The following is a 16,470-nucleotide window of genomic DNA, read 5'->3' as shown; positions in this document are numbered from 1 at the left end:
ACATTTTAATAGAAAAGCTATTATCAGTAAAATACTGCTATGCAGGAAAAGCAGGGTTGTGTGTCTTAAATACACATTTTGACTTCTGGATCAGTCTTTGTGTAGTACTTTCTACATGCTTGTGTTAGTTTGCATATAAGTGCATATGGCTATCCCTGCTCTAGACAAAGCCTATGCAGTGCCCTCCATATGTTGTTGAACTGCAGTTCCCATCATTCCTGATCATTGGCCATGCTGACTGAAGCTGGTGATGGTTACAGTTCAGCAGCACCTGGATAGCCCCCATGGGCTGCAGTGTCAGAAATGTGGTAGTTCTAAGTTAGCCTTGCAAATTTTGCAGGGCTGCACATGCCACTACCCATTGTGCCCTACATGGAATCGGGCCTTTAAGACCAGGAAGAGAGAAAACATGGAGGCACCTTAGTACTGTGCCCTCGTTTCCTCAGCTTGGAAATGTTGTAAGAGCTGTGGAGGGGGCAGAAGCTTTTTCAGTCCCGGGGGCCTCATTCCTTTGCAGAGAACCTCCTGGGGGTTGTATTCTAGTAGTAGGGAGAGACAGAGGTAATAGAGAAGTTCGGCAATAGAAGTGGCTCTCTTACCTTTGAACATGGGAATGTTCTACATTTAATAGAAGTGAAGAAAGTCTTTGGCTTTGAGGCAATAGAGATATGTTGTGCTGAATATGTAGTAATGGAACAACCCATGTTACTTTAATAATAATAATAATAATAATAATAATAATAATAATAATAATAATAATATTTATACCCTGCCCATCTGGCTAGGTTTCCCTAGCCACTCTGGGCGGCTTCCAACACAATATTAAAATACAGTAATGCATCAAACGTTAAAAGCTCCCCTAAACAGGGAACAACACAGGGAGAAGGAGATTTAAACCCCTGTACTATAGACTAAATGGGGGCAATTTATTTTTCTCCTCCACTTAAGACATACAACTTCGTACATTTACTTCATGCACCTACAACTGGAAGGTGAAAATAAGGAAGAAGAATCAAATAGTTAAACAAGGGAATGGTGGGGTGGGGGTGGGGGAGAGATAGGACAAAAGCTAAAATAGGGTTGATAGCCACAGTTTTAGTCTTATTAAAAAATTGGTTCACTCAGGCAGGAATAGTGAATATGGTGGAAGAAACCTGCCTGACAGGAATTTACATGGTAAAAGAGTTTACATGTACTATAGCTTACAACTTTTTAGTGGAGAACTATAGTGGTGTCACTTTGATGGCATAAAGCACAGATATAACATACATGCCACTCTTACTTTTTAAAAGCAATACTTGTAGCAAGAGTCTTACTTTGAGCATTGCTGCTCTATAGATTCATGGCTGAGAAGCTATTTCAAAATTCGTATTTGCACTACAGCTCAATTTCAAAATGTAAAGGTAAATTAAATAACAGTTGTGCCTTTCAATATTTTCATTTTGGCAGATACCTTCATGAATTGGAGCCATTTGAGACTTGTGACACAGTGACGTATTTTGTGAGGAGAGATGCTTATCCTGCTGTGACTTGGGAGGTCCATTCACATTCAATGTGCAACTGTATTGTCATTTCTGTAATGCCTCATTTGAAAACAACTTAAAACATAGTCAATATTTTAATGTTATGGTGTAACGTGATAGTTTTTTTAACTTTGGTTACTACTCTTCTACTGAGCTGATTTTACTACACTGGCTACAAAGATATATATACTTCCTAGCTAATATTTTTCATCTGAATATGGATTACTACCACTATTTTGGGTTTGTTTTTTGCACTGAAGGAATCAACTGATCATGATAACAATCTTGAGGTCCAAAGTCCGCAAAAGCTTTGAATTTCCTCCACAGCCTTCCTTGATACCCTAGTGTGGCTAATGTGCATACAGTTTTAAGACTACTTTAAACCACCATCCCCACAAGTATCATATGGCTTTTAATGCTCACATGAAAGATAAGTGCTGGGAGCTTTTGCTGGAGAAGACTGTGACTTAAAGCCTTGAGTGAACTTTTGGTCCTTGGGATGCAGTTCTTTGCATGTAGCTGATCCAGTAACAATGTACGTGACAAAATGGAATTCTTCAGTGCCATTTTTTCTTATATTTAGTAGCATATAGAACTCTGTGCCTGTATCACTCCTGCACTGCCCTACCTTTCTAAGGTTTGTAGTCATTTTTTCAAGTAACTACTGCACATGAACCTTTTGTGTTTTTATCTAAGAAAAACCAATATAGTTTTTAAAGGCATTGTGCAGTTTAGAAAGCAAATCTTATAATATTTCAGGGACTTTGTCTTTAAAAAGGTCAAATATTTTTAAAAGTAGCATGATAGACCAGTCTTGGGCACATACTCTGTAAGTAAAGGGACAGCCAGGATGCCATAGTCAGGAGAATGGCTACTGCTGGTAGCCTCTTTATCTGCAGCCCCAAAATCTCCATGCATGGGCATTTGCACTGTGCTTAAAAACAAACACATCCTTTTAGTCTTCATCTTAAGGAACAACAGGAACTCTGGGGTGAATCTGTAGGTTGTGTGCTGACAACCTGCTCTTGGTTGCTTTCACACCCCTATTCTGATAATCTGATATGTTTCATGTCCTTATATTGTAATGTATATACAGTATGTTAAGGAGAACAGAGGAAAGCTATTGTTCTTGCATGGGTTTGCAGATAATGACAGATCAAGCTGAAGATGTACATACAGAGTAAGCCTAAAAGCTTGCTGGTCCCAGCAAGTAGCAATAATTTTGATTATTAAAAGTAAAGCAGGGAAATACCCCATGTGAACTTGGTGGCTTATTTTGACAATTCTGCAGAAATAGATATTTGCAGTTAAAAAAATGAAGTGATCCTGCTTAATCGTTAAATTGCATTTCCCATTTATCCTAGAGGTAAGGTAAGAAAACAGATGCTTGTTCTTGAAGCAAGGCTTCATTTACTTGGTTTTTGGTAACGGTAATAAGATCTTACTCTCAGCTTAGTTTTTATTGCCATAAGTGAAGGAACATTCAAATTGAAAAATGTATGCAGAGGAGGTGCAAAAGGGAAAAATCTCATAGTATGCTACTGGCTTTCTTTAAAAAAACAAAACAAAAAACAGCCTGTTTTGGGCTCTATTTGACATACCGCTCAATTCAGCCATTGCTATTGCAGCATATATTGTTACTAAACAGTACACCCAGTGCCAAAAGGCTGAATGTGGATATCGTCATGTAATTCTGACACTATATCTAATGATTATATATAATTTACCTTTAACTCTTATGTTACCATGTTATCTAAACTGTTACTTAAAACTCCACATAAACAAGTTAAAATCCCAGATCATAATAATAGGATTTGTTACAAATATAATTTGTAAGAAAGGTAAGAGAAATGTAGAAGCCTAGGGCTAAACCCAGAGCAGCCCTACATGCAAGGGGCTGTGTGACAGAGGACTCCACATAGAGGTGAAGACATTTTTGCTGATTTCTCCCCTTCCTGCAGCCTTCCATGCCTCCCCCTATGTTCTAGAGCCCCTCCCACCAACTCTTCAGAGTAGATGTTCAGATTGTAGATAGGAGGTGGTGAAGGGGGAATTGGTACAAATTGCCACCCCCCTCCCCCAACCCTTCCTTTTCCCCTGGAATTTTTTTAGTGCCATTCAGAGGTCTGGGTCTAACCCAGAATGTACATATCCTAAGTAGAATCAACAAAACCTGTTTTAAAATATTCTAGGAAACTGTTTTTACTAAAATGTGATCATAATGAAACAAAGTTTAGTTTGGTATCTCTTTTTATCCTCCTTTCCTCTTCCAAAGTAGCGACTAAAATCTCTTCGTGTCCCATAGAGCATGGTTGTATTATATATGCTTACATAAATATTATTGGGGTTAAATTATTCTACTTATTTTGAACACACTTCAAGGGACTTTATTTTGCCAAGAACATGTTCACACAATATCCATGTTTTATATAAGAGGTTACTACAATAATAAACCATACAGCACTGAGATGGTAATTTTTCAGTATTAGCAAAGTTGTGAAAATGTAGTGTGTGCCAAATAACTAGTATAAATCTAACATTTTATTATAAATACCTTTGTTTTCATTAAATAATCTATGAAATTCTTCCATATGTTCATCTGCATGTGTTTGTTGGTTGCTTTGATTAGAACCTCATTACATATTAAGGTTTTACCTGTGGAATTGTATTTTGAAATGTCTTGGCTTTTAAAGATCACTTGTAACCGTCCAAACTGCTAAATTTTAGTTACTAAATAGTTACAAAAATTCTTATTTGATTTTTTTTTATTAAAAGTTGAGTATCTTTAGAGATGTGACTGTTTTGAAGCAAGCTTAAAAAATTCAGTCTGCAGAACTTCAGAACCCATTTCTTCAAGAAAAGTAACAATTTTACAAGTATATTATTACGCTTTTTATTGATTTTTCTAAAATATTTGGATATTCCAAGGGCTAATTTTTGTATGACAATATTAACATATAATTTTTCCTGTACACTTTAACACTAGCCAAGACTATTAATAAAAATAATAAATCATAATGGGTGTGTCTGCTTAATTCATTGGATAAGTTAAGAATGAACAAATGCTTGTATGAAACATGTAAAATTGTTTTGCTGCTTAAGATAAAGCTTCTCTAAATAGCTCTGTGAGAGTGTGAAATAAAATAACTTGTGTTCAGTACTTAAAAGCATTTGTCTGAATAGAGTGATGTAAAAAGTGGAGTCCCTCTCAAGGACTGGTATTGGGACCTGTGCTTCTTAACTAGTTCATAAAGGATCTAGAGTTAGGGGTGAGCAGTTCCAGATTTGCTGGTGATACTAAACTGTTCAGGGTTGTTAAAAAGGTTGTGAAGAGCTCCAAAAGGACTTGCTTAAACTGAGTGAATGGGTGTTAAAATGGCAAATGGAATTAAATGTAAACAAGGGTAAAGTGATGCATGTTGGGGGGGAAATATGTGTTCATGGGGATTTAAACTGGCAGTAAATGGTCAGTGCACCTCAAAAGGCATAGAGGTGCAAAAGGTTCATCAAAATCAACAAGGGGATAAAGCAGCTCCCCATTAGAAAAGGTTGCAGCAATTGAGACTGTTTAGTTTAGAAAAGTTTATAGGGGTATGCATGGCATGGAGAAAGTGGATAGAGAAAGTTTCTTCCTCTTATGACATCCAGTGAAGCTGAATGTTGGAAGATTCAGAACAGATAAAAGAAAGTACTTCATGCAGCTCATGGTTGAACTGTGGAGCACACTCTCGCAAGAAGCAGTAATGATCACCAACTTGAAAGGCTTTAAAAGAGAATTGGGACAAATTCATGGAGTGTCAGGCCATCAGTGGTTACTAGTGACAATGGCTATGCTTTGCCTCCCCAGTCATGCAGTAATGCTTCTGAATACCAGTTGCTGGAAATCACAGGAGGGGAAAGTGCGCTTAATGGTTTGCCGCAGTTAGAACTGGACTAGATGGGCCTTTGGACTGATCCAACAGACTCTTGGGTTCACAAGAGAAGTTGAGAAGACACAGTTGATACATCTGAAGTTGAGAGACACAGTTCTATTTAAAATGTTTGCATTCGGTGAAATGCCAGCTTGCTAGATTCCAAGGTCCATTTATGTTCAGAATGGTGTGATCAGTACTTGCAAGGATGCCAACAGGAATTTGGGGGCCAACTATACCGTAAGTTGATTGGGCCCTCTGCTGCAGTATATTATGTTGCATTTGCATGCTTTTTTTGCAAGTGGTGGTAGAAGGCCCAAATCTGGCTACACAGTAAGGTGTCTGACAAGGAGAATGTATTATTTTTATCTGTAAGCTGCCATGAGACCCTGTCAGAAGCTCCAGCTTCACCCATGGGCTTAAAATACTGAAAGGCAGGAAACAAAGATGCAATCAACAGCAGCAGAAAATAGAATTGTGACATCAGGATATTGACATCAAATTTGGATAAGGATCTGGTCCACCGGCCAAATCAGATTCCCCATCCTGCCTTTACTGCAGTCAAGCCCTCTCACTCTCTCGTTTTAACAGTAAATAAAGGTGGTAGCTTTCACTGGAGGTATCGAGGACAAACTTAAAATGGAAATGAATGGGAGCCTTTCTCAATTACCTTCCCTAGACCTGGGGATCTGCCTAAGCGGGCAGCCCATTAAAGGGTGCATGTTTTGTGATGCTTGAGACTTAAAGGAACACAAATGAAAAACAAGTTTTTCAGAGCGTTTAAACTGTAGCTGATATGACCAATATTTCAGATCCTGCAGGTGGTTCATTGATCAGTGTTCCTTTATATCTTCCTGCCTCAAAGATCTGTTCTTGTTCAAGCACCCTGACCAAAATTTATGAGGATTTATAATTTTTAGTATCTCATCTGAAAAGTGTTTAGTTTCTAATTTAATATTTTTTAATTATCAAAAGTTGGGGGGGAATTGGCAAAGCTGTGAATTTCAGTGAACTCCGATTGTACAGAATCTCACTATAGAAAATAATTATAGGGCAATCCTGTATCTGCTTCCTGAAAAGTATGCCCCAGTATATGTCATGGGGCTTAATCCCAAATAAGATACACTAAACTGCAGCCTGAATAAATTAAATATATGATATATAAGAAACAAAGGGTTTTTGCAAAAAAAATAAAATCAAAATTGATTTGTGAACTTTAGTTCAGCAATTACATTATCACATACACATGTTTATTACTTCTTCATAGATTGTTATATCAAACAGCAGAGAATGCTGAGCATTGCAGAAATGTTGATATCTAAAATAAACCACAGTAATAGCTCTGCAATTACCAACCATATATTGAATCAACAAAAGGGGTGAAAGTCTGCATTATGTTTTTAAACCTGGATTATTAAGAGCAGAATCTTAAACCTCACAGTAATCCTACCTACATTTTGTAGTATTGAATTTTCTTTCCATGACCCTTATACCAAATGAGCGAAAAGAGAATGTTTAGAGAGACTCCTTGTTTAAACATGTTTCTCTTTAGTTGATTAAAAGTTTGTTTAGTTTAATCTAGCTACAGATGAGGTAACCTTTTAAAAATTTACCAGCCTTTAAGTAATGGAAAAACTCGCTCCAGGCTTTTCTTTAGAGCTTAAACAATAGTCACAGGGGGAAGCAATTTAGCAGTGGAATCTTTTTTTCCTGTCGTTGGATAAATAATTGCTTATGGCCACAATCCTATACTCAACTGAGAGTATGGACTTGTCCACATTTGAACATTTGGCTATTAAACCTGTTTTCATCCCAGTAAAATGAGACAGGAGTTGTCCACACCAACAAATATTTGTGTATGAGAAGCAACTTCAGTCTTTCCCATTCATAAAAACAGGCATTCCCTTTTCTGTTTGTCTCTGCCCTCTAATTAGCTGGTTATATTATGCCAGCTAAGAAGCAACAGAGGTTGCGCTCAGTGGTGTGTGAACCTTGTTCTTTAAAAAAAAAAAACCCAATTACTGTGCAAAAGCACCCTATCGTGCAACAGTAAATTTGCTTCTGGACTTTTCTGGTGTTGTAGAAATCTGAGGGATCAAAATAAATGTATGACTAAGCTCCTGGAGAAATAATCATGCTGTTGAAATGCTTATGCATGACACCTAGGGAGTTTATGTTCATATGAGGCCCCAACTCTTGTCACTGCCACTGGCGTGGTAATTTCCTGTTTGTGCAAGCAGAAAGTTTAGGAAATATACGTGCCACACAGCTATTCATAAGGGTACATTTGGCACAATGCCATTCAGCTACAGTGATAAGAGATGAAGTGAATCTGGATTGCTGAGGTTTGCTGCTCTGCCCAGTATTTCTGCTTCAAGGAGCTCATTTTTCACACATTGACCAGTTTTCTCATTATCTCCTTAACCGTGCCCTAATGCAATGGAGCAAGGAAGGAAATGAACCAGGAGAGAACCTACTGAGGTATTGGTGCATTTCACATTCCAACAGAAAGGTAAGTTCTCTCTCTGGAAATTTTGATATTTGTATGCTGAACAGTGTCCTATGTACAACCCAATGATGCAGTAGTATCTGAACTCATTGGTAGCTTGTACTTTGAACAATGGATACAAATAATTCAGATTCAGCTGGAGGATCTGCCTTCCTCTCCCATCTGGTAATATATATATATATGTTTAGCAGTACTAACTGCATTCAAGGTCATGTAAGCTTATGCTATCTGTTCTTAGTATTATTCTCATAACAGGACTCTCCTTCCCATACATTCTAAAACAACTCGCACAATTTTGTGCCAATTTAATATATTTGAACTTGGAGCCAGTGTGCTGCGTGCAGATAAGAATGTAAGCAGGACAAAATGAAGGCAAAAGGCAAGTGTTTTGAGATAAAACAATAAGAAAAAAACAACTTGCATTGTATTTACTGCTTCAAGTTTGGGAGCCCAAGTAAAGTGATGAAGCAAATATTTGAATATATATAGCTAGCATGCAACAATTTGATTTAAAATTAGAAGTTTCCACTTTGGATTTGTTCTCCCACAGCATGGTGCAAGCTCTGAATATGAACAGTGGATAAGAGTTGAAACAGTAGCAGCAGCAGCACAACTGGACCCTTTCTTCTGCCCCAGTTGAAACAAAACACATCTGTCCCATATTGAGCTCTACAGCCACAGCCAGCGCTGTAGCTCTCCAACTTCACCCCCACAAAGGCGCACTCCTCCATTATCTCCTGAGACAGACAGATGCCAACTAATATAATTTACACTGGTGCCAGAACTCAAATTTAGCTGCACACCTGTACAGTATGTAGGACTTGGGAGTAAACTTCATTGAGTAGAGTGGGACTGAGTAAATGTGAAATACTGTTTTATTCCTCTGGTATCATGCAATCAGGAATCCTTCCCACAAGAGGGCGATACATCATCACATTTTAAAAAGATTTGGTTTGCAACGTCCCCCATTCACATGAGCAACATACCACACTTTGTTGGATGAGCGTCGCAGGGACCTCACCTGTTCTCCAAAAAATCTCAAAGATTATAGACAGAGGCTCTGAAGTTGCACCCACAAGCTCCTTTAATACCCCTGGGTGCAATTCAACAGGCCCTAGAGATGTGAATTCATTTAAAGTAGCTAGGTGTTCCTTTACCACCTCTTTTCCTATCTTGGCTGCAGCTTCCTCTTTGCATCATTTATTCTGTTATCACAAAGTAATTTTCTCAGTTTTCTCCACGCAGAGAACCTACTGCATACTTGCTTGTTCCTCCTCTTGCTCCTAACATAGTTGAACAACCTCTTGCAAGCCTAAGCTCATTGTGAGCTTTGGCTTACTTGACCCTTCAACTGTTGGCTACTCGTTTATACTCTTCCTCAGTGATTTCCTCTTTCTTACATTTCTTATACATGCCATTCTTAAATCTCAGCTCTTTAGATGCACCCCACTTTTATTTATTGTTGAAATTGTCTACATTTTTGCCTTCAATATTTCATCTTTAAGAAACTCCCAACCATCTTGGACTTCCTTCTCTTTTATTATTTCTGACCATGGGATCTCACCCAGTAGTTCCTTAAGCTTTTTGAAATCAACCTTCTTGAAGTCCAGAGTGCATGTCTGACTACACTCAGTTTTCCTTTGCTTGTGTATCATGAAACACAAGAGGACACAACCACTTCCTCCCAAGGTTCCCAGTACTTCCACTTCATCAGTTCCTCCCTTTTGGTGAGGACCAGGTTCAAGATATATGATCCCCTTGTTGTTTCTTCCACCTTCTGGAGCTGAAGGGCGATATACAAATAATAATAATAATAATAATAATAATAATAATAATAATAATAATAATAGAATCTGTTGGCCCTTACTTTATTAGCAGAGTTTGAGTTCTAGCAGATATCAGGGTAGTTGAAATCTCCCATGACTACAATATTTCTCCTTTTTGAATGTTTGAAAGAGGACAAGATGGTTGGACAGTGCTCTCAAAGCTACCAGCATGAGTTTGACCAAACTGTGGGAGGCAGTGGAAGACAGGAGTGCCTGAGGTGCTCTGGTCCATGGGGTCACGAAGAGTCAGACATGATTAAACTGCTAAACAACAGCAACATCATTGAAGTCTTCAGTCTAGCTTGGAGGTCTATCTATAGCAGACACCCACAGTAAGGTCACCGCTGTTTTCCTCTCCTAAAAGTTTTACGCATTTACTATCAATTTGCCTTCCATGCTCCAGGTCTTGGATCTCGTCACAATATACACATCCTTTACATATAATGCTGCTGCTCCTCCCTTTCTGTTTGGTCTATTCCTTTTGAACAAGAGTTGTTTATACATTATTTGCTAGCTTTGTTTTGATCACTTGAGTGGGTCTTTCTGCCTTGTTTTCTTTGCTTCATATTCTGTAAGCTTATTCTTTAGGAAGTAACAAGGCGTTTGAACTTCAAAATTGATGAAAGAGACGTTGCAGAGCATGTATGCGTTTCAACATATATCTGTGCTTAGTGCAGTATATTTGCAGAATGACGTTTTTCTTATAAGAGCTAGCTAAAACAATAAACCTGTTTTATCACCAGTAAGTACAATTAAAATCAGTTAGTTTGCAATAATAGTCATTTTATCAACAATATAACTAAATATGATCCCAATATTTAAAGGGTTAAAAAGAAAATAATTATGTGCTGCTATAAAATACATATACTTTTTGAGGCATCGAATAAAAGTAGGTAGGGCTTGTTGGTATCTACACAATACAATTCAAAATAACTTCTTACATGGGCCCTGTTGCTAACTTGCACAGTAAAGGCTTAGAGAACAAGTTATATTTACAGTTAACTATAATATGATGTATGTATATGATATAGGGGGTGTTTCTATCTCTTACATCTTTAAAAATTAAATTTGTTCCTTCATTTCTTGTAGTCTTCCCAAACCCCTTCCCTTTACAGTGCTAGCTTCTTATTTATGCATTTGCTTAATTTTCTCACTGATGCTTTCAAGTGGTCCCATCCTACTCTTTACAAGCTTGTGTAAAAATAGCCTTATTTTAGCCTTTGCTTTGGTCTAGTATGAAATAAGTTGCAAGGGATGTAATAATGGATTTGAGAGTCATTGTGACAAGTGTGGGGAACCTTTTTGTGGGGGCTGGCCAGCCTGTCTCCCTTTCTCTAGCCTCCCTATACAGTGGTACCTCGGGTTAAGTACTTAATTCGTTCCGGAGGTCCGTTCTTAACCTGAAACTGTTCTTAACCTGAAGCACCACTTTAGCTAATGGGGCCTCCTGCTGCTGCCACACCACTGGAGCACAGTTTCTGTTCTCATCCTGAAGCAAAGTTCTTAACCCGAGGTACTATTTCTGGGTTAGTGGAGTCTGTAACCTGAAGCATATGTAACCCGAGGTACCACTGTACTTCCCCATGGTCCATCACCATGTAATAGACACAGCTCTGCTCATTGTGGGAAAGTTGCTGGCCACCACTGCTGTCAGGGGCTTGGAACAGCTTCCAACAGTGGTACCCACCCAGCCCATTCTCTGTTGCTAGCCCTTCCCTTGAGAAAGACTAGTGGGGGAGATATTTGGTGTTCATGGTGGAAGGTGACATCAATGGTGGCACCCAAGAGACAGAAAGGATAGAACCTTTTTAAATGGAAGATGTGCCTGATTCAGAGACGAAATCAGCTAGCAAGGACTGTGTGGATGAAGAATGGGCAAGAAATAGATTTCAATGTTTGTTTTTATTAAAAGGCCAATGTGGGGGTGAGATATAGAAATACAGTATCTGAGGAGCAAGGGTGCAGCCTGTGAGCTTCCCATCCCTGCTCCAAAGAATGGGAACTTGTTTTTAGAATAGACATATTTCTTGTTTTTTTAAAAACCAGTGGCTGCTGGTGCCCTGCAAAAATTTTAGTTATTCAAGCTTCAGTAATTTGACCTGCCCAGCTCTGCTTGTGCAAACTTCTCCCTGACTAATGGAACAACAAGTTTACAGAGGTTTCTACAAATTTTCCATTCATTTATTTGCAAGCTTGTCTGAAATGGGGTAGGCTTAAGCTAGTAAGACTGGCTGTGCCACTAGGGTGTGCAGGAGTTGGTTCGTTCTACCTATCACGGATAGCCTTTTCCTCTATGAATTTGTCTAAAGCCATCAAAGTGGGTTGCCATGATTACATCTTGCAGTAGATAATTCCACTGTTGTTTTTTTAAGAAAATACACTGTGCGCAAAAATCCTTCCTCTTGTCTGTCCTGAATCTCCCATTATTCAGCTTCATTAAATGATCCCAGGTTCTAATATTTCTCTTTATTTATATTTCTCTCTCAGGTCAAAGCAAACTGAAAAAGGACAGAAGACATCCCAACATCAAGCTGAGAGTACAGGCATCAAGCCTCTGCCTCACACAAGGAAGAGTGGCACTTCTTGATATGCAAATTATTCAAATGCTGGCAAGGGATTGCCCCATGGCACCTTGAGAACTACAGAGAACCACTGCAAGCACTGATGCTTCTTGTATACAGAGTGAACACTTGCCACTTTAGCCAATTGCACCTTTGCCACGGAAGGCTGTTGTGGTTAGTAGCACAGTTGTGTGGGTGCCATAGGTCCTCAGTTCATTCTCTGTGCCCTGTATCAAAGAGTCCTCAAGTCATAGACAGACTGAGCAAATTCGGGCATAAATCTTTCCCTCTCATGCTAGACAGACAGACAGACAGACAGACAGAGACACACAAGGGTGTTGCTTTAAATACCACCACACCCTTCCTCAGTGTGGACCATGTGGTGGTGGACCACGTGGTGTGCAAAATTTAGACTTTTGTTCTTGGCCATTCATCAAGAACATAGAGCTGCTGTGATGGGGAGAGGAAGCTTTCACCACAAGTAGGACATCTGCACATGGGTCCTTAGAAAATGCTAAATTGGACATTTTGAGTGCAAGTAACATAAACCTCAGTAATTTTTGATTATACTCTTTTAAGTTCAGAAAACTACATTGGTTCATGTGGGCAGAAGGCCAAAGGGCAGTCTCTCTCAAACAGCACAAATGACAGGGTGTTAGCACTTCTAAGGAATTCTGCTTCTCTCAAATGTTCATGTTCCTCCCTCACTTTCTAATGGTTGCTGTTGTCTTTCCACCCACTAATACAATTTAGATCCTAAACTTCAGTTTTAAAAGGAACGATACTAAACTCATGATACAAACTGAAGTAAAATTAAACTTGGCCCACTACATTGTTGACCCACCAAGCTGAATACAGCTCATTAAATTTATGTACTGTGACCCACCGGGGGCCTGAAAAAGTATGCAACTGCAAAAACAGGGGACATTATCAAACCTGGCAGGCCACAGTACATATCAAATAGGCTGCATTTGGCTAGGTGTGTCCCAAGCTATGCAGGCCTGCCCTAGACAGTGACCTTGACACTTAAGAAGGTTTACTACATTAGCTGCTGTATCAGTCAGGAAATGCAGACACAAAGCCAGGCAAAAGAGTCTCATTTATTTGATGTGGGAGGTGGGAGCAAGCACTTAAATTGATACTAGAATTATAATTCATTCTGGGCAAGGAAAATAATTAAAAATAAATGTCACCTTAGTGTTTTAAGCACCTTGGTGTTTTAACATTCATTAGCAATGACACTGAGAGCTAAGGTGAGATTGTCTTACTCAGCAATTGGACAGAACAGAGCTTGCATGTTTTCCCTTACTCTATTGTAAGTTAAAGGTTTAGATAGTTTAGGGTTGTTGTTTTTTTTAAAAAATGGAAGCTGTAATGATATATGGGTGAGTCTGGATTATCCCATCTGATGCAACCACCGAACTCCTATGATCCTTGAATGAAAACGAATCACCGGATCTGGATGGAATCCACCTGAGCATTCTAAAAAGACTGAAGGATTAAAATCTCAATCTTCTAACAAAAATCTGTAACTCGCTCCAAAGCTTGGCATCCATGACAGAGAACTGAAAGCAATCTATGTGGCACCAGTGTTTAAAAGAGGTTGGTTCTATGAAGTTAAAGATAAAATTATTGATCATACTTAATAGTAAGACTTGCTGTAGAATCAACATGGCATGGCTTCTACAAAGCTCTGCCTCACTATCCTTTTAGAGCTCTTTGAGAGTCTTCACAAGCATGTGGATAGGGGAAATTTGGTAAAAATTATATACTTGGACTTTCAAAAGGCTTTGACTAGAACTCTTGTCAAAAATTAATAATTCAAAAGGACTCCCTGTAACCGCTGAACAGCTGATCAGTAATTTCAGCAAGCCTTTTTGCAGTCCAGCTGCAGATGCAGTTTGGATTCAAACCATACCTGTAAATGGGCAAAGAAAGGCTCACTGACCGTGGATATAATAGTAATGGTTCTATATAGATAGCTATAAGCAATCTCCTCTAAGTTTAGATACTACGTGTTATAAATACAAGCTGTATGAGAACAAGAGCATTAGAGGGCTATTCATGTCCTGCTTGTGCGCTACCTGTAGGCATCTTGTTGGCCAGTGTGGGAAACAGGATGCTGTACTAGACAGGTCTTTGATTTGATTCAGCAGTCCTTTTATGTTGTGTGTCAAAACTGGCAGAAGAGAAAACCCCTAAACAAAGCCATCTATTGTTTTAGAAGTTGTTCACTGTCTTTTTGGCACCCTAACCCACTGATACCAGTATGGTGCATTCCAGATGCTGTGGACTATCACTTCCACTGGCCTCATCTCCCACAGCCAAGTCAGGGAAGATAGATGTTATAGACTAAAATATATGGAGGACACCTGCCCTAAACATCTGATAGACGCCTCTAAAAGTTAACATCATGCATTGGTTTATATAAGCTTTTGGGTACCTATTGGCTAATTAACAATTAAAATAAGATACACTTGTAAGAATAATTTGAATTGCAAACTTACTTGGTCTGGACTTATTATTGCATAATACATGTGAAAGATGGCAATCTTGCCATCATATCTGAAGTGTGTTGATAGAACCTGATTGTTTCCATTTGTATATGTATATGTATATGTAAATATGGGTCACCAAGTTTTTTCTCTGATTTAAAAAAGAGCCCAGCTTTTAATAGAATTTTGTATATTAAGTGTTTGGATAAAATGCACATCATTGTACCTCTTCAGAAAAGGAACAAAAATAGTACAATACACACTTGTTTCATTAGATCTGGGATTTCTGTCCCTTCTTCCCCAACACACATTGAGCAACACACTTCAAAACATGATAATAACTCTTTAGCACTATCAGGAACATATAGAGCAAGCTTTAAACAAATATATCAAGCCACCACCCTTGAAAAGTACATATTGCTTATGCAATAGGATTATGGAAATGTTGTCAGAGACACTTAGGGGAAAGGGATAGTCATCCACAACAGGAAGAATGTTCCACATTATTTTGAATGATAAGTATTATTTTCCCTAGCTTATCAGTTAGGTATGGGTTGATGCATTACCTAGGATCAAACTACAAAGCTAGGCTCCTGTAAACCCACTTGTTCCACAAACTCCTCCTCTTAATCTTCCTCTACAACTAAATTGAAGGGCTGATCCATGCTGTCATTTGTCCCATGCCAAACACGTTTTTAATATGAAATAATTGTGCAGAAAGGTCCTTGCATTTTCCATTTACAGGAGCATTATACCCCCTGTAAATACTGAGAAAGAAAACTGGGTATAAGGATCATCATACCCTGCTTGATCTAATCAAGGAAGGCAATTATTTCCGATGACGTTCACGATTTTAATTTAAAGCGGTTTTTGTATTCCTCCCGCAAGTTGCGTGTAAAACTCTACTGACGCTACATAAAAACTGCCAATGCTTTTCAACTTCTCTTGGGCTTTGAGTGCGCAGTTGTGAAAGACAAAAGCGCAACTTCACATACGTTTGCCGTCTCAAGTTTTTGAACGTATGGGTGGGCCATGCATTACAACAAACACGTTTGAGACTTCCCGAGTTTTATTTTTGTTTTGTTTTGCATCAGCTGCGAAGAGAGGCGTCGTGTCTGGTTTTTTTTTAGTTTAGTTTAGTTTTGTTTTACTCTACACCTCATTCTCCCCCACCCCCACCCCCCACATCCCCAAGAGCTTCAGGCATCTAGGGAGTGGCTGCCGTGACTTTCCCTTACACGTAAAGAAGCTTGGCAGGAAAATCTCGTCGCTTTCACCGGTTCAACCCGATCCAGCTTCGCACTGACGAGCGAGGTGTGGTTGCGGGGACAGAAATGGCAGTTGGGCCGGAGAAGGGCTCCCGTGGGGTCGAGCGCGGAGGCGGTTATGGGGCAGCCTCTGACCGAGGCAGTCAGGAGAGAGGTCCTTCGCTTGGCCCCATTACTCCTCAGTGCCCTTATTATGGTGGCGCCTGTGGCAGTTTAATAGCCTCCGGTAAAGGCTGTTAACTCCGCCGCCGCGCCTCGCTCGCTTTTCTTCCTTCGAGCCACCCGTAGCCGGGAGTGAAGAGCCCCGCCCAGTAAGCAGGTCCCGCCCACCGCCGAGGCTGCTGACTCGGGGCTCGCGGAAGAGGACCGTTGGAGCC

General features: G+C 39.3%; 1 protein-coding gene and 1 long non-coding RNA gene across 4 annotated transcripts in view; one reads left to right on the top strand and one right to left on the bottom strand.

Moving 5' to 3' along the window:
* SEPTIN2 (septin 2) overlaps positions 1 to 1,622 on the top strand; it is a 15,767-nt gene extending 14,145 nt beyond the window's left edge. For both annotated transcript variants that reach the window (XM_079977297.1, XM_079977298.1), the window contains exon 13: positions 1,450 to 1,622. The gene's annotated coding sequence lies outside the window, so the exon portion shown is untranslated. The remainder of the gene's footprint in view (positions 1 to 1,449) is intronic.
* Positions 2 to 16,470, bottom strand: LOC307216773. Of its 2 annotated transcripts, none has more exons than XR_013839300.1 (3): positions 16,064 to 16,470; positions 9,616 to 9,720; positions 2 to 676 (listed from the first exon to the last, which is right to left on the bottom strand). It is a non-coding gene; the product is annotated as an uncharacterized lncRNA (long non-coding RNA). The 2 variants fall into 2 exon arrangements; XR_013839301.1 differs by having other exon boundaries at positions 9,616 to 9,717.

Source organism: Podarcis cretensis, assembly GCF_951804945.1.
Source record: "Podarcis cretensis genome assembly, chromosome: 5".
Taxonomy (NCBI): domain Eukaryota; kingdom Metazoa; phylum Chordata; class Lepidosauria; order Squamata; family Lacertidae; genus Podarcis; species Podarcis cretensis.
The sequence above is the reverse complement of the archived record's forward strand: the minus strand, read 5'-3'. Positions and strand labels throughout refer to the sequence as shown.